Below are 18,726 nucleotides of genomic sequence, written 5' to 3'. Positions count from 1 at the left end.
GGCATTTACAGTAGCTCCACCTTAGCAAATATCTGAATCAAGCCACAGCCCATAAGATTAACATGACTAACAAACTGATCTACGCCCTGAAATCTTTTGTAGTGGCTGTTACTTTATGTCACTGCATTCTGGAAAACAAATTAATGAGTAACTGAGACACACGGCTGAGTGTGTCATAATTGAAATTATGTTCATTTTGTATCCATGTGAAAGGTCACACTGTCGGAATATTGTATGCAGTTTTTTTGCATAATCACATTAACATTAACATGAACATGGTGGCAAATTCACCCTAGTCTTCTGCTTAAATGCCAAATTCCAATATCACATTACACATTAAATTAAACCCTTTTCAATTGAGCCCTTTTTAAGAAGGTGGCTGTAGATAGGAATGACTCCTTAATTCTCTTCAACCCCTGCTTTAATGTAGGAATAGCCTGTGCCCTGTGTGTAGTCCAACAGGTTGCTCCCTGCTGGCAGATATGGCTGTAGGCACTGTGTCCAGCTGTTGTGATTGCACAAAACCTGAGTGGCGTTAAATCCCTAGGCAGGAGCCAAGAGAGCTGCTTGCCTCCCTCCCTCCCCACCACTGACAGGCCAGTGTTTCCTCCCGCTCTCTCATCATACAGACACACACACACACACACACACACACAGATGATAATAAAAACTGTCAATGTTTGTCATTACTGTCATATGTAAGCAATTATAATTTGACACCATGTCCACATAACAACTTCTGTTGGTTTTCTAAGTGAAACTAAGTCATATACTAACATGTCCCCTACATGGAACAGTTTAAATTTGTCATTTCTATTCATTTGCACGTGGACAGTTTAAATAGAGGCTTTCACATCCAATAAAACAACAGCAGTGTATTGCACTAACAAAGTAGCCACAAGTTATATATATATATATATATATATATATATGCAGCAGGTTATGTGGGACATGACATACATAAGAGGTAGGTAATCTATGTCTATCATTATCAACACACTGCATACATTTAATTTAAAAGTAATTCAAAGCTTGTGTCTAAATTGCTGCTAAGGAATCGGGTGTTTAGGATGTAAATGCTTTTCATCTCAGGCATGAATGCGAAAAAGTACAGATATATTCAGACTACATATTTAATCCTTACTGTCATGACTCTTGGGACTCTTCAGTTAATGCACTGTATTCAGTGTATGTACTCTTACATTTTAATGGCAATCAACCACTTTATTCCCAAATCAAACTGGACCATATATCCAATTGGCTGTTGCAGTGCATTGCAGTGGTACTGATAGCTACACTTGTAACCTTTTCAGCATTTGCCAAATAGCCCTTTGTCCCTGTTGATGCCAGTGTTTGTGGAAACTGAAACCTGTGGAGTGAACAGGGTTAGGGTTAGAACTGATTCCTCACACGTTTACTTTAAAGCTGTTATGATTACATGACTAAACTCAGTTTCAAATTTAATAAAAATCCTTATAAATCCATTTTTATGGTCTGAGACTTTAAGGAAATATATAATTTTGTAAATTAAAAAAAATGTAAATATTGTTACAATTGGTCTATTATTTCACTTGACTACAGCTGTAAAACACTGAGATAAATGTGAAATTACAGAGCTAAATAGAGGTTATGATGGAGGTTGACATGTGCTTGATCGAACCTGCTCTATCATTCAAGAAAGATGAAAGAAAGACCTACCCCCTCTGCCTTTCTCTCTTCCTCACTCTTTAGCTCTCTCTCTCTCTCTCTCTCTCTCTCTCTCTCTCTCTCTGTCTGTCTGTCTGTCTTTCAGTACTACAGCACTGGTGTTCAGTTTCTTTGGGGTAATGTTTGTGTGTACAGGGTATTGTGTATTGGTGTGTTTTGTATATTTTCTCCATTACTGTGGCTGATTTTAATCTGAGCAATGGAGGTTTTTTGGTAGCAGTACAAATGATGTTCCATTTTCATCTTATCTATTTGGATTATGGCCTATTTTATGGTTTCCACAGAAGTCTTTGTTTAATTCCGCGTGTATGCTCATGGTATGAGGTTTATAATGGTATGATATTAGATTAGCACTGTTTGGATTTAATGTGATTGTTTCTATCAAGATATGACTAGTCTCAGTTTTCTAAAGCATCAACATCATGGTCATTTCTCAAATTTTTTCTCTTCAAGAGCAGAGGTAGGTATGCAATGTTTCATGTTTAGTCATACATCTTTCACAGCAGGTATGTGTGGTATATAAGGTAGAATTTAGGGGTGCTTTTTGCTGTCTGTATCTGTGAGCCATCATTCTACTTCTACTCCAAGAGGTAGAAGAGCAGTCGTTTGTTTTGCGCCTGTAGACGGGGCAGTGCTCTATAAAAGGTTTTTTTGCAGTTCCACCAACTTAATTACACACAACCAATACACAGTGGATTCGTTTTCCTCCTTAATTTGGCTAACAAGGTCAGTGTTTGTGTACCTTCACAGTGACACTTTATTAATAAATGTTATATAAATAAAAGTCTTAAGCAGTTTCTAAAATGTCTTAATGTTTCCATATGGTCTTGTTATTGACTTTGTCGATATGTACATTAAAAAATATTGGCTTCATGGTCCCTGTTCCTCTTGAATACCACAGACAATATTAATGAGGCTGTGGTATTCAAGAGGAGCAGAGTTGTGGTGTCCCAATGTTACTTTAAGAGAGATTCAGGCGATTCAAGAGAGTATTATATATACAGAGTACACAATGAAACGAGACAACATTCCTCCGGGACAATTGTGCAACACAAAATATGTGTGCAGATAAACACAAGTGCAACACAAGTACTAGTGCAGACAGACAGACAGTACAACACAATACAGACAAAAATTGTTACCTGTGTTTTATGTAGAAGATCTGCACAGCAGTCTTCCTGGTAGCAGCCACAGAGCAGTAAGAGTATAGGAAGTAATGTGCAAATTATAGAGTTTTACAATATCTAGGAGATAATTTGTAATAAAAAAATGTACAAGAGTTAATGTGTAAAATTTAGAATGTGCAAGATATGTATGCAACAATAGTCCGGGGTCACAGTGTGAGGTAAAGTGCAGGAATGCTTATCAGGTTGCTGTATTTCATAGACAATAAAAAACTCTGGCGCATATAGTGGAGCAAAAATCAGTAGGTTCACTGTTTTATTTTATTTTATTTTATGTTAATTTATTTATTATTTATTTATGCATGCTATCTTTTCTCTTCATTTATTTTTCTGACACTCTGGAATCATCTTAGATCAGAGATAAGAAATTAATTGAATGGTAGATTATTTTTTGAATGTGTGTTTGTGTATGTGTGTGAGTGTGTGTTTTCTTCGCTTATGAATGGATCAGACACATGCTGGATTAGATCAGCTGTATCATTCATGAAACATGAAAGACCTAGCTCTCTCCGACCCCCATCTCTCTCTCTCTCTCTCTCTCTCTCTCTCTCTCTCTCTCACACACACACACACACACACACACACACACTTTCTCTAGGTCTCTCTCTACCGTATAAGATGTATGTCAGTTCTCTTTCTTGTATCAGTATTTTTTCTGTTTCTTTAACATATAATACACGTAGTCACTCTACTGATTGTTTGTTTTTTAATCCCACACTCTTCATCTGGCAGCCTATCTAGATTTACCCTCACCCCCAACCAGCAGCAGTTTCCACATCCTAGGATGTTTCAGAGAAGCCTATGAATCACACAGCACCACCAGGCTTTTCTTTCTGTACATTGCAACTTTGTAGATATTTATTCCCTCAAAAAAAAATAAAAAGTCTGGGTTTCTGAAATAATCAGTGAATTTCCACTCATGGGCATGGTCCGTACATTCCCACAGTAATGTGTGTCCATGAACTTGCGTCATGAATACAAATTAGGCTTGTGCTTGCTGAAATATTAATACAACATAAATGAATGATGCATATGGAAGCTTGGTTAATCTTAGAAGGAGTAGGCCATCGGTCAGATACCAAAGACTCTTAATACATGTGAAAACACACTGACAGGAGGGCTGAGCACACTACCCACTCTCTGACAAGCACTATAACATTTGACAGTATATAGACATAACAGTTGACATAACAATTATATAAGGGTATATCAAGGTTTTAAGCTGCTTATATTTAGCTTTCTACTGAAGCACATGATGAAGTCTGTGGCATTAATCTTAACACCATGTACATTTCCTACTGCTCCAGATAGCAAACTTACCAGCTCACTTTTATTTATTTTTGGAAATAAATGTGACTAAGAGCAATATGAAATAGGTTTCTCTGCATTTAACTTATCTGTGGTAGTGAACACACAAACACACACAAGTGAGCAATTCTTCTCACGCACTAGGCACAGCTAACACACAACAAAAGCTTGCTTCTCTAACCTTAAGGCCATGTAATTGCCCCAAATTATTATTATTATTGTTATTACTATTATTATTATTATTATATTTTTTGTTAATTACAGGATTTTTTATTAATTACTAGATAGTTATATTTTAATCTATAATTTATTGCAACCTGAAGGGAAAAAAATCACTATTCAGGAAGCAATATGTGATTTAAGAGAACATTCCTCTGCAATAAACCCATTATTGGAAACTGAGATGCAAAAATACTTAAGAATACAGACATAGACACTACAGCACCAAATAGCTTGTGGGTTCTCATAATGTATTTAATTTGTCAACAATAATGTGATTTGTAATTTGTCAATAATGTGCATAATGGAAATTTGGCAGGATTGTTCTCATGTTTTTATGACATTTGAATACTGGTGGGTGTTTGTCTTGGGCCTAGATATTGATCTGTGTATTTAATATCGGTATATTAAGATAACTTTCTATGGTATTCCGTATTTAGCTCATTTAAACCAGCTAAACTAATTGGCCACCAGGTGATTTGGGAATTAAGAGGCTGGAATTGGTGTCAGCATTAAAATGAATGCACAGTTAAGTGATATTATCTATTTTTATGTCCTTTGTTTTTTTTAATTCTTTGCAACTTTAAGTTGGGTAATTTTTTCTATGTTCATTTTCTCTGAGTCGTGCATTCAGAAATCGATAGCTTAAGCCCTGCAGCTGTATTTTACCCTTCTGCTTTAATTGAATGGCTGGTCAGCCAGTGGCTCTGTGGGGACTGCATGCCTCTTTTCATGCTGCACTATCGACACACTCTCAAGCCCTTTCTGCCCGTTCTCATCCGCTTCGGCTCAGTGCTTTCAGTGCCCCTGAGCTTCTATGCAAGTCTCCTGATTACACCTTCAGTCTCCCGCTATTGCGGTGGGCTTGCATGACATTTAAAGAGGTATTGTATTACCAGCCTGCTGTTCCGCCTGGCCCCACTATCAGATGTCTGTAATGGTACATATTGTGGGCTTATATTGGAAGGACTATTAAATGCAGCTGTTATAGGCATATTTTTGATTCTATAGTCTTGTTTTCCAGGCAACTGAAAAACTGTTGAAACTTATGTGATAGAATGTGGCAATGATTTCAGTTCCCTACTTTGGTTTTGAGATGTCTGGCCAATAACACATGATACCATCGATGTCAGACAACAAATTAGCTGTTTTCATTTTCTTGCATCTCTCTCTGCCTGTTTCTCTACCTCTGACTCACTTACCAAGACTAAACCTATTGGCAATTGTGTACTATTATTTTTTCCTTTCTGCGTCTTTCTGTTTGTTTATCTTTCTATCCAAAATTATTTAAATAACAAACCAGCCTCTCTTATTTTTCCATATGATACTACAACAATAAAAACCTCTTGTTTATTGTCGGTGTGCTTTGATTAGCTGGAGTGACGTATCCATTGAACATTTACTTTTTTCCTTTTTTCTCAGCAATAAAAAGTAATTAGACAGTGGCACTACGACACTGAAGTTAAACTGGAGAAGGCAAAAATCTCCTGACTCTAGAGTGAACTGAAATAATTTGATGTGTTTATGATTTGCTGACGTCAGGTAATCATGTCCTGCAATAGAACAATCTGCACTGTATTAAAGAACACAGGTTGATTTAAGATATATAACATCAATTTGTAATAACAAATTGCAACAACTTGACAATTTAAACAATTACATGGGAGTTGTGATCCCCCAAATGAAGAAACAATCTAGACATCATTTTTACGATGTACTTAATGAAAGAAATGGTTCTTTGCCTCTTTGACATACTGTAAACATACAGCTAGCATGTTTAAAAATAGGATAATGCATGACTGTTATTTGTTTTCTCTGACTACTTCTCTGTCTGTCAGCTGACTGACCTGCTGTGATGTCTTTTTTTACCCACAGAGTTATCAAGGTGTCAGGCCAGATCAGGCATGGTAGTGTCTTAGTGAGAGGTCTATTGTTCCTGTCAGTCTGCCACTGCATCTATTTAATCTTTCTGCCATCAACTCCTACAAGACTGTAATCTCCGCCCCATTGTGCAAAAAAAAAAAAGAAAATCCATAAAAATAACGGTAAAAAAACAGTAGCTGTGGTTGCCAAAATTTCACTGTAAAAAACGGTCAAAATGTATATGACATTACAGTATTTTTATAAAGATAATGGTTTGTGCATTTAACATGGAAATTATTTTTTACAGTAAAGGGATTGTGTTTTTGCTGATAAAAGTTTTTACAGTATTTCACTGTTACAGAAACTGTTTTCAACCTTTATAGAGTTTATAGCCATTTACTCTCATGGTTTTACAGTTTTTTTATCATAAAATTTACAGAACTGTTTTACAGTGTCAGAATTGATCAGATTTCTCTATTATTCAGAATATCTGCCTAAAGTTTTATTTAAAAATATTACAATTACTGATAAAGCCACATTTGTATTAATACAGTAGAACAATTCATACGTTCAGTTCAGTTCAACAGTTCACAAAACAATCAGGTTAAACTGCATAGTTATGGAATGTTGTGGGTTAAAAGAAGCATTGAACGGACTCAAGTCACTGCTCAACCGGATTGAGAGAATTAATTAGGAATTCATTGGGCGGCACAGTGGCTTAGTGGTTAACATTTTCCCCTCTCAGCCCTGGCATCTTGGGTTCAAGTCCCATCTGGGTGGCGTTTCTCCTGTGTCTGTGTGGGTTTCCTCCGGGGTCTCCGGTTTGCTCCCACAGTCCAAAAAACATGGAGGTTATGTGACTTGGCTTCTCTAATAACTGTCTTGGTTGGTTATGTGAATGAATGTCTATATGTGTGTGTGCCCAGATATGGATTGGTGCTCTGTCCTGGTCGAGAGTACGCTGTGCAGGTTTGGCTATCGCTTCTTGCCAGTGTGTGTGGATTGATTGTTGAGTGATGATTGTAAAGCGTCTTTGGATTTCTAGATGCTAAATGTAACATTAAATGGAGTTGAAAGAGTGGCTGATTATTGAATTTACATCCTTCCTGACATGCTGGATTTTACTGGGGGTTTTTTTGTATCAGTTGCAACCTCCCCCACCTCAGGGCCTAAGCCATTTCCTGTGGCTAAAACCCGCTCATTCTGAAACATTAATTTCTTTAGGGAGGGTAGATCTTTGATATAATTTTGACATGTAGTCAAGTGGTTGATGTGTTGCTGTGGTTAGCTGTCTTTTGTACAAGAAGTAAACTATAGACACATTTAAACTTGCACTGGGTTACATTACAGACAATAGACAATAGTGTAACGTCTCCATCCACAATGAAATCATTCATTAAATTCCCACACATTTAACTCTTACTGGCATTTTTTCTGTCATTGGTTCATATAAAGAAGGTATTAGGAGAATAAACCTAATGAATAGATATCCACTACACATCAGAGTTCCATATCTCAAAGTGTGTGAGGAAGTGTGTGTTTGTGTGGACAGGTCTCTTCACTTCCAGTGGGCTCCCCTCTGGATTGTGTGCCCTGTGTGCCTTTGTTCTGTCTGTTGGCTGACACAAGCAATAATCCTGACATCTGGCTCATGTCCAGCTTCTCTACAGAGTGCCACCTCTGCCCCAGCCTCCAGAGGCTTCCCCTCCAGTGACACTCCACTCTTTCCTCTTTCTCTCTCTCTCTCTCTCTCTCTCTCTCTCTCTCTCTCTCTCTCTCTCTCTCTCTCTCTCAGAGTAAAGACAAAGTGAATAAGTATTGTAAGTATTGCTTGGTGAGCATGGGGGTCAGGTGTTTTGTTTTGTTTCATGTTTTGCGTGGCTAGCTGAGGCATGACTAGCCTATGGCTAATGAAATAAGTGGTGAGTCGAGACAGTAAGTCCTTAGGGGCAGGGCAATTGCTGTTGGGGGTTTGCAGTGTGTTAAGAGCAGCTCATGCTTGGAAATGTGTGTCAAACCTTGAGCCCTTTATCTTAGGCTGGCCACAGTGTGTGAAATGGACACACACAGAGTGCAATTCACACAAAGCCCAGAGTACAAGCTGTAGTAATAGAGAGATAGGTCTCCTCTAAATTCAAGTGAAGTCTTTAAAGACACAATAACATTTAAAATAATAAAAAACCACAACAAAAACCGTTTGATTCTAAGGATATATAGAACGTGGAAACGTAAAATGAATGATTTTGAAACCTACACCAATATCACAAGTGTACATTTAGGGGTGGTATGTAGGAAAGGGCCCCTTTAACAACTACGCTCCCATGAAGAAAATGAGCACTGTGGACACTAATTGATTCTGGTGTAACTGAACAATCTATTCTGGGACATTGTGAAGGTTCTGGAGTCCTTTGTTTAACGTCATAGCCCTCCCCTCCGTCTGGCTCTCTCTGTCCTCCTGTTAGCTCTCAGTAGGGTGTGTTCTACAGAGACACTTAATCAATCATCGTCTCGTCTTCCTGAAATCATGTCCCATCCCACTATGCTCCCTGCTCAGCCATTAATTATGGAAGTTCTGCTCCTTAATTTAGCAGGGAGGCTGAGTGTAGATGGAAAAGTCACTCATGCATCTGACTTTACCTTGCTTACAGAGGGCTAGATGTAGTACGCTGCTAAAAATATTGTGCTTTTTATAGGAATATTAAACCAAATCTAGATAGTATTTTTGAACCTTAAAATTACTGTTTGAAATCACTGTGATATTTCACTGACCTGTAATAGGGAAAATAGAGCCTCTGTCATTGCTGCCCAAGGCACAGGACTGTAAATGTGAATTACACTCTGCAACTCTTGGGGCAGCCCTGGAGTGAAAATACCAAATCTAACCTAGTGTTTTACCCTTGTCCTGACCTCCAGACCCTTCTCTGTGATCCTGCTTGCTTGATGTCCCTGCTTATGTTCAGGTGAGCTCTGTATGCAGCATCCTCCACACCCTAGCCCAGACCCCTCCAATTACTGCAGATCTGCTCCTGCAGCCTCAAATTAGCATCCAGCCTGCTGCTTACTGTACACAGATGGCCAAGGGGTGACAAAGCCAGAGAAAGTTGAACATAATTTGCACTCCAGCATTGTAGCTCATGCTTATTAAAAGTATGTTGAATTAATTCTGAGCTAAAATAGACACTGTAGAATAAGCGTGTGTGTATTTTCAAATGATGTGCATGTTTTTGTTGGACAGCAACTATATGTAAGTTGAATGGATCATTCAAAAGTGTCCATAGGTGTGAGTGATTGGATGAGTATGTGACACCCTGTTAAGGACCGTGCCTTCTGGCTCAATGATTTCAGATAAGCTTGGGACGCTCATTGTCCCTAAACAGGACGCAGTGATTACAGAAAATTAATTAATATATTTATAATTACAATTATGTTTTCCTTCTTTATCAAAATAAGTCAAATAAATCAAACTATAGGAAGTGGGACCTTTAGTGTTTATTGAAATTGCTTCTATAAATTAGCAATAGCAAAAAAGGACCTAAATTTAAGATATAAAAATAAACTAGAAAAGATTCAGGACATATAATTGTAAAGACTTAACATTCGGCATAACCTTTGCTGATTCCACATTAGTCATTGTGGCCTCGCCTAAGACTGAAAGATATAGATGAGTGGCATGCCAAAATGAACAGAAGTGGGAAAGGTGAGTGGGTGTCCCAAGTAGCTAAGCAGCCTACTTCCTGGCCTATTGCTCACAAATGTCTGATCTCTAGAGAAAAAGCTGGACAAACAGGTTGTTGTTGTTGCTGTTGTTGTTGTTATAAAATGTTCAAATTATGTGCATTTTATGCTTTATATCTGAAGTCTGTTTTATACCTTAATTTTGCAATTCCATCCACGATCTCCACACTTGTGGAAATCATAAGGCACTTAGTACAAATGAGTAGTAAGTAATTAATTACTAGTTTTATATAAAAGCTGATTTTAGCTTATTGTCAAATTCATCATTGTCTTTTCAAACCTACCGATTTTCACGGATTCCATGGATAATGATATTGATTGGTTCTAAACCACAACTGCTACAGATTCTAAATAGGTTAAATGGGATTTTTGCCATTATCTAAGGCCTGGCCAAGCTGCAACTGCTACAAAAGAACATTTATGGATTGAACAAGGTTAGGCTTGTTGGTCCTGTATTATTCCCAATTTTGTATGTTTAAACTAGTGTTGTTTGCTGACAAGCAGCCAGTCAAGCTTACAAGTAGTTTTTAGGATTTCTAGTATGCAGGCAGATGATAAGGTATCAAGCTCTAGCTGGGACACCTATAAGCCCTAATTGTTGGAATTTTCTCCTGAGCCTTGAGCCAGGGAATCCTGTAAGCCTCTCATCTTCCACCGTCATCTTGGTGGGCCATTGCATAAGGGGGCTTGGATGTCCTAAACATGGAATGCACAGTGGCTTGCACTGGAATGCACTGGGGGTCGAGCTATATTTAGCGTTGGGAGTAAGAGAGTGAGGGAACAGTGTGAAAAAACTGGAAAATGAGTGTGAGAATAAGAGTATAAAATGGATTTGATTTCTGTATGACGTTGCAAATTGTTGAAGTTGGGGGAAGGGCTGGTGTTGGAGCGTGTTGTAGAGGCCTGTAGTGGGTGTTAAGGGGTGAATCTGTGTCAGACTTCCACTCCATTTCCCCAGTATCTGGCTCAGCCAAGGCGGATTGGTGGGGGTATTGGCTTAAGATTAAACTAGGGCATTTCCTGTCTGGCCTCCTCTTGTGGTCACTTCAGACACTGCATTTTGTTGTTGACATTTATGGTTGGCCAAAACACATGCCAAATGTCTTTCTCATTTTAGAATGGTACTTCCTCCCAGCTTGCTTTAATCCAACAAAATGACACAGGAAACAATGTTCACTATTGCTGCCCTGTCCTGCTATGCTGGGCTGTAATTATGCAGGAATCTCATGTCTGTGTGCTGTCCTTTTCTCATAACCAGCACCCTCCTGAGGGCTCCCACTGTGGCTCTTAACAGGGAAAACCCTCCTCTTTTAGAATGGAGCCCTCACATTACTAACTCTGTGTATTATTTATTTATTTATTTATTTTTACTTAAGTTGATAATCCCTTAAGTGTAATTAAATGGAGGCTCTCAGGGCTGATGGCTGCCTCTCCCCTCAGGCTTTTGCCCTCTGCACATGTCACTGTGCACATTTTGAATCACTGCATTTAGATTAATGATTCATGCCTATATTTTTTCTATGCTCTCATGATCTGTTCGTAGGGACAACTTGATAGACGACAGTGCGAGCTGGGCTGGAGTGGTGTTATGTTGAGTGGGTAGGTTGATAGGAAATCAACTGCTTCAATTCAGACACTCAGATGCTCAGACGCATGCACTGTTCAAAAATGCATCTTTCTGAAGCAACTGTTGAAGCTGGTTGAGGTTTAAAGAATGCCAATAATACTCAACCTGCTGATAAATTGTGCAAAATTTAGTGCAAAACTGTACGGCAGGGGTCACAAATAGGCAAACTGCGGTAGACCTGGACCTGTAACTGATAATCAGTTAATGTCTAATTTTGAACAGATGGTCTGTTTTAAGTAGTGTGACTCTTCTAGTCATTATGTTTCAGGTTTAGCGGTCCAGGAAACTACCAGACTAATCGCATGCATTTCTGCATACTACACATGAGGCTACTCAGCCAATCAAATCTGCGCATTATGATGCGTGCTGTGACTGAAATGAGTAACACACACAGGGCAGGGCTCCAGACACTGCGGTCATGGGGCAATAAAAAAAAAAACTTTCAGGACGAGTTTTAATGTAAATCCAGAAACTTTAATAAGAAGGGAACAAAATATTCAACATTATTTTTAAATTGTAAATTGTAATTGACATAAGAAAAGGAGTATTTGTTTTTTTAAATTATTTATAAATCGTGTTGAAATATGTTGAAATGTAATTGAAAGTGTCATTTGATTTGACATTCAGTTGTTAATTAAATAAAATGTTACTATAACTAAAAGACTACTTCAACATGCAGGATATGGCACTGATCATAATGCAAGTTATACATTATGTTCTGAAACTTGGCTTGAGAAAATTTTCTGTAATTGGACCTTAATGTATTTTAATTACCACTGCTGTACGGCAAAACTCAAACTGTCTACACATAGAATATTATTGTATTTTTAATGCATACTGAGATTGCACTACTGATTATCTTGTACCACTTTTCTCCTACCAGTTTCTACCAGTTTACTGCAAAATCTTTTATAGATGTCATAGAATATCTTATCCAATAATACTAATAATAATTAATGATAACTTTTCCAAAATTATTTAATGTATTCAGCTGTTTGTAAACATTGCTTCATTTACATAAGAGAAGAAGTGTGCTGCTCTATTAAGGGGAACGTCTATGATTGTGGGATTCTACAGTTCTCTCTGGTTTGATTATGTCCAGAAGCGCTGCATCTTGGCAGAATGGTGTGTTTGAGGAAAATAATTTAGTTGTTTGTATGTGACTGAAATTTAAGAGTAAGTTTTAGTTCCTACCTAAATAATCTGAGACTATGAAAGTTAATATTACCCACCCGTGGAGCAGGGACAAAGCAATATCCTCATCTTTTTTTATGATTTTCAACCTTTGCAGGGCTCTTTGCCATTTTTCTGTCATGAGCAAAGAGAGAGAGGAATTCTAGCATATCTGAACGAGCCGCCTTGGTTTTTTCTCTTTTACTGACACTGAGGCTTTGTAAAACATTAGACTGATCTCCAGCATACAAACAAATTGGAGAGCTAGCAAATTATGTGGAGACATCATCTGAATTTTATCAAAAGCGTTTTTGATTACTATCATGAAAATGTCTTTGGAGTCATTGATGAAGTGCCATGCACAAATGATCTCTCATTCAATCAGTGCTGTTTCTGATTTGGAGGCTAGCCAGGGCTTAGTGTAAAGGCTTTCAGATCAAAGTCAATGATTTATGTCCCATTTTAGAACATATTTTCTTTCACCAAACTTTCTGATATGCTGTTAGGGTGATCAGTCAGGAAATATGGCACATATGTGTATATTTAATGAGCTGTGGGGTTTGCTTTGGGCTGAGTTTGTCTGTGTGTGTTTCCATTCACAAGGCCTGACTGCCTTTTGAATAAACTTTGTTCAACATGTTTGACATTCAACAAATTAATAAACATCATTCTATAATCTTGGCTACAAATAATTTCTTTTGGAAAAAAGATATGTTAAATAGGTGGCCTGACTTGCCAGTCTTTATTTGGTTTACACTGTGTGTGTTTACACACGTAATTAATGTCCATAGCTCATAGATTAATTTAGACAATGAAGCTCACATAACTTTTTTTTTTACTTGAGTCCTGGCATACTTTTTTAATCAGGTCTAACCTGTCCTGTACTTTGGCTTACCGACTCTGTTCTATTAGCTATTGTGATTGTGATTGTGTACTGTATCCTTTTGTACCATTGCAAAAACTAACTAACTAACTATACTAAGTTTGGTATAATCTTAAATAACGCATTATTGTTTGCATGCTCCCACTTGCCGCATTTATTCAGCAAAATAATTGATGGATGCCAGACAAGGACAGGCACTCTGGGTGGCACCTCTCTGGCTGTTCAAAAAACAAACGGCTTAGTCGCTGACGTTCTGTCCCCCCTCTGCAGGCCTGACAGTTAAATCAGTGTTAATTCCCTTCCCTTATGGCTTCAGTGCTAAACCTTGCTAACTGTCATGTGCTCATAATATTAGCTAAGGAACCTAATGCTGTATATGTATGGGGAGGTAGTGGAGCTCTGTACAGATCTGAGGGAGTGGCATACTGCAGGACCCATTGTATTTGTTATTGTTTTTAGGTCAATAGAACAGTCATTACGTAATGACCTATATCATTCATGTTTTTTTTAGCACTGTGTGTTCAAGGAAAACACAAGCTGCATACTGCTGGTTTGAATATGACAGCTCTGAGAATGGCTTTCCCCATCCGTTTCTAATTAGGGAGCAGATCCCTACATTATTGATGAGTAGTCTGATTAATTATTTAGTGCTTGATATAACGGATAGGTCTGTTTTTTTATGCAGAAATGCTGTCACTAAAGGAGCATTGTTTGTTTGGCTGATGATGAGGTCAAGCTGTGACTGGCTCTGCTTCTCTGCCCTGTATCCCCTGTAACACAGCTATTTCTCTTCTATCTTAATGCTATAGTTATTAGTAATGTGTGCTGGGTTTTATAGGAAAGGTTTAATATGGTAATATTTTCTCCTTCTATTGCCCTCTACAAATTTTCACCCATCCTGTAAATCTTGAAATTAGTGTTTGCTGATGAGCTTGATTGTCATAACGGAATGCCCACAAATAGCTGTGTGGACCTGAAGCTAGCTTCCTTATTAAGAGTGAAAACAACTGATATCCTCCTTAAGGAGGATATTGCTTCAACGTCTTAATGTAATAACATTGCTACATATACAGTGGGTGAAAACTGCAGGCGCATGAGCATGTTACATGCTGAAGTGATCTTAAAGGCCTTTTGTGCATCAGGCTCAGATTACTCAGTGCATCAGTGCTGCTGTATTTGTTGCCTTCTTGCTTCCTCATTAACTCTGTAACTTCTCTTTAGACATGTGGCTGCTGTTCGTTATACAGATTATAGAATCCCCTCTCAAATAAAGTAATCCAGGCTAGTGCGGTGCAAGTTCTGCTATTACACATCTGTGTAAGATTTTAGTTTTTAATTATATGTTATATAATATATTTTATGTATTCATACTTTAACAATATGGTCATGATTAAAAAGAGAAGCAAAAGAAAATGGATTAAGCATATTGAAAATATAATTCATTTTAAAAATGGGATGTCGGTTTTTTAATGTACATTTATGATAGTAATCAGCAGTAATACACTGTGTTCACATTAACTTATTAAGTTCACATTAACTTGTTATCAGCTGAAATCTTTGTTATCAACACCTGATGTTCTGGTGGTATGGCCAGCAGCCTTTTCACCTGAACACTGGAACCCTGAACACTGTGCCTGGCCAACACTTGGATAGGAGACCTCCAAGAAAAGCTTGGGTGTCTGTTGAAGGTGGTGTTGTTGGGGCCAACAGGGGCGCTGTTCCAGTGGAGTGTGTGCCTGAGTGATGGTGCAACTAAACTGAATAAGTGGTGATGTTCTTTAGATGAGACGTACAAATGAAATCCTAATTATCTGAGGTCATAAAAATTGAGCATTTCTGGAAAGGAGTAAGTTTACCACAGTTTTCTGCTAAATCTGCCACTGTGGTCATTTCTTGCCCTCTAATCATCCTCATTTTTGTTTAAACATTTTGTCTTGCCTTCTCTCTGCCTGATTTGTGACATACTGGTGCAGATTTGGCTGCTGTCAAATTATCCTGGTGGAAGCTGCGTGTGTTGATCGTTGTTTAGATTACTCTGTAATGTCACAAAATAATGTCAAGTGCTTTTAATGTCTAGAGCTTTATAACTGATATTAATTATTATTTATCTTAGCACTATCAAATACGGATAGTGGAACTGAGAATGATACTGAATTTTGTCAATGATACCCAACACTCATTTTATTCATTCATTCATTCATTATCTGTAAGTGCTTATCCAGTTCAGGGTCACGGTGTGTCCAGAGCCTAACTGGAATCATTGGGCACAGGGCGGGAATACTCCCTGGAGAGGGCGCCAGTCCTTCACAGGGCAACACACACTCACACATTCACTCACACACCCGGACACTTTTGAGTCGCCAATCCACCCACCAACGTGTGTTTTTGAACTGTGGGAGGAAATCGGAGCAACCAGAGGAAACCCACGCGGTTCCTGGAGCTGTGTGACTGCGACACTACCTGCTGCGCCACCATGCCGCCCAACACTCATTTTAGTCATAACAAAATTTTTCTTAAATAGGATATATTTTGAAGAAAAAAAAATCACTTTTTTTTTTGGTGAATGAACACATTTATGCGACCCCTACCAACCCAGGTTTTTTGTGATCTGTCTGAAAAACTGAACACATAGGACAAAAGAGCTGTTGTAATATTTTACTGCATTGTCTTGCGTACCTCTTCTCTCGTGAGTATCTCTGATCACAGTGCTGGACCCACGTTTATGTGAGGGTGCAAAAGGTAGGTTAAACATCACAAAACAAACACAACAAGCATAGAGAAGAAAGTGTAAGGATTGAACGTAGCAAAAATGACAATGAAGAAAAAAGAGAAGAAAGTGAAAATGGCTAAAAAAAAAAAAAACAGCTCTTCTCCTTGGGCCTCACTGCTGCGTATTTGGAGCAGACGGGCCCATTCTCATTTAGAGAGACAGGCACTGAAACTGGTCGTTCTGAACAGGGCGGTTTAGAAAGTTTAAGACGAGTGCTGAGTGGTTTGATCCTTGTGGGGTTGTGACCAAAATATATCTGAATCCATTGATTATGAGGTGTGTCCTAATACTTTTGCCCATATAGTGTAATCCAAGCTTAATGTACTGGTTTTAAACAGGAAAAGCTGTGTGTGGGGAACACTGTAGGAAGATGCACCAAGCATCAACTTGAATATTAATCCTACATTTTAATACTGCACTATATATATATATATATATATATATATATATATATATATATATATATGTGTGTGTGTGTGTGTGTGTGTGTTTCTTGTCTTTAACTTTCAGCCTTCAGCCTATGTTTTATAACTAAAGGGTGTGTTTTGGGATAGTATCAGTTTAGAGATTAAACAGTTCCTGGGCTTCAAAATAGATGGGTCTGTTCTCTGAAGTGTGACAGCTATGAGGGTGACTTTTCTTAATAAACTCTAGCTGAATTGGTGCTAGTCTTTATAAGCCAAAGCCAGTTATACTGCAGACTGGGCTTGTGTTATGGATAGGGTAAGGTGTGCGGGTGTTTTGTGTGTGTGTGTGTGTGTGTGTGTGTGTAAGAGAGAAAGTGATAGTTGCCTGCAGGGGAATCTGCTTGTCTCTCGTAATCTCTCTGTGCTTTTGTTTGTATCGTCACTACTTCCTCATGCTGCTGCCGATGGTGATTGCATAGTCTTTCGGAAAATCTGATTAAAAAATCTGTTCGTCGGTATCACAGTCTGGATTAATTTCCGCATCTTGGATATTTTCTTTGTCCTGTGTTTGTGCTAGTACCATCTTAATGTCTGAAGGTAAGCTGCACTAGCTTTGGCTAAGGGCTGGTACAATATTGTAGACGAAGGTGTTGACAGTGCATGTTAAAATAACATCCACTGCCTTTGTGAAAATTAGCTTTCTCACTGAACACTCAGGCTGTTGTTTACCCCATGATTTGGTTTTGGTCAGTTTTTATTCTTCTCACAAAAAGATACAAAAGTTGTGTGTGTGAATTCACTTACTCTCAGAGGATGTCTGCTGTGTTTTTGACAAAAAATAAAGTATAATTGAGCCTGAGGGCAATTTCTTTTCCAGTGGAATGAGTAAGATCACTGATTAAATTTGATAAGCATCTTAGGCCCTGTTCACACCTGGCGTTAATGTGTATCTGGGGTGATCTGATCACAAATAACTGCCAAAATACTTAGCCCGTTCACACCTGGCATTTATATGTCTCTTGCGGTTGGATTTCTCGCATAATTTCAGCTGGATGAGTGGCGCACATTAACTCTTGGAGTCTTCATTCCCGTGGATAGTAGAAATGTTTGTAAAAATGCTTAAAAAACACATATTTTGTTCTAGAAACTTAATATACACCTTTTAAAATATACTCTATATAGGTTGAAATGAATTATTATATTTAGATCTTTGAAACTTCATTATTTAATTGCTTGCTGGGGCAGTGTTGTGGTTAATGTGGGCGGTGCTTATTGCTGTCTCTTTGGTGTTCATAATACAAAATTACATGGACATATGCATCTCTGACACATCTGAATGTGGTTTGAGTGACAGGATTGCAACGTGTCCTCTAGATGTATTGTAACTTTTTCACACCTGTACTTTTTACTGGCCACTTATGATTGGGTCACCTAGGATGCATGTTAAAGCCAGGTGTAAACGAGGCCTTACATCAGGTGAAGTTGCCTGAAAATATATGTGCACCGTGGAATTTAGGTTAAGACACATGTATATACACATGGCACCTGAGTGCATCAATCATAAGAAGTGAAAAAAATATCATCAAACATTCCAAGAAGGTTTCTGTTACAGTTTTATAGTTGTTCTGTTATGGTTGGAGTACAAAGGGAGTGCCTGAGATCATGAATTACCCTGACATACAGAACATCTTTTATATTTTACACTGGAGAGGAATGAAGGCTGTGGTCCATCAAGTCATTTATGTGATTATCTGTGTCAGTGAGCTGACTGAACAGGCTAGATGAGTAAAGGCAAAAAGATTTTTTCTAGACCTTTTTTAAAAATTAAAGTATCCATTAAAGACATAGTC

At 38.1% G+C, this 18,726-nt stretch overlaps 1 protein-coding gene across 4 annotated transcripts in view; it reads left to right on the top strand.

Annotated features, from left to right (window-relative positions):
* atp8a1 (ATPase phospholipid transporting 8A1) overlaps nt 1-18,726 on the top strand; it is a 121,929-nt gene that overhangs the window by 4,243 nt on the left and 98,960 nt on the right. The gene's annotated exons all lie outside the window — the stretch shown is intronic.

Source organism: Hoplias malabaricus, chromosome 17, assembly GCF_029633855.1.
Source record: "Hoplias malabaricus isolate fHopMal1 chromosome 17, fHopMal1.hap1, whole genome shotgun sequence".
Lineage (NCBI taxonomy): Eukaryota > Metazoa > Chordata > Actinopteri > Characiformes > Erythrinidae > Hoplias > Hoplias malabaricus.
This window is presented reverse-complemented; position numbering and strand designations above follow the sequence as displayed.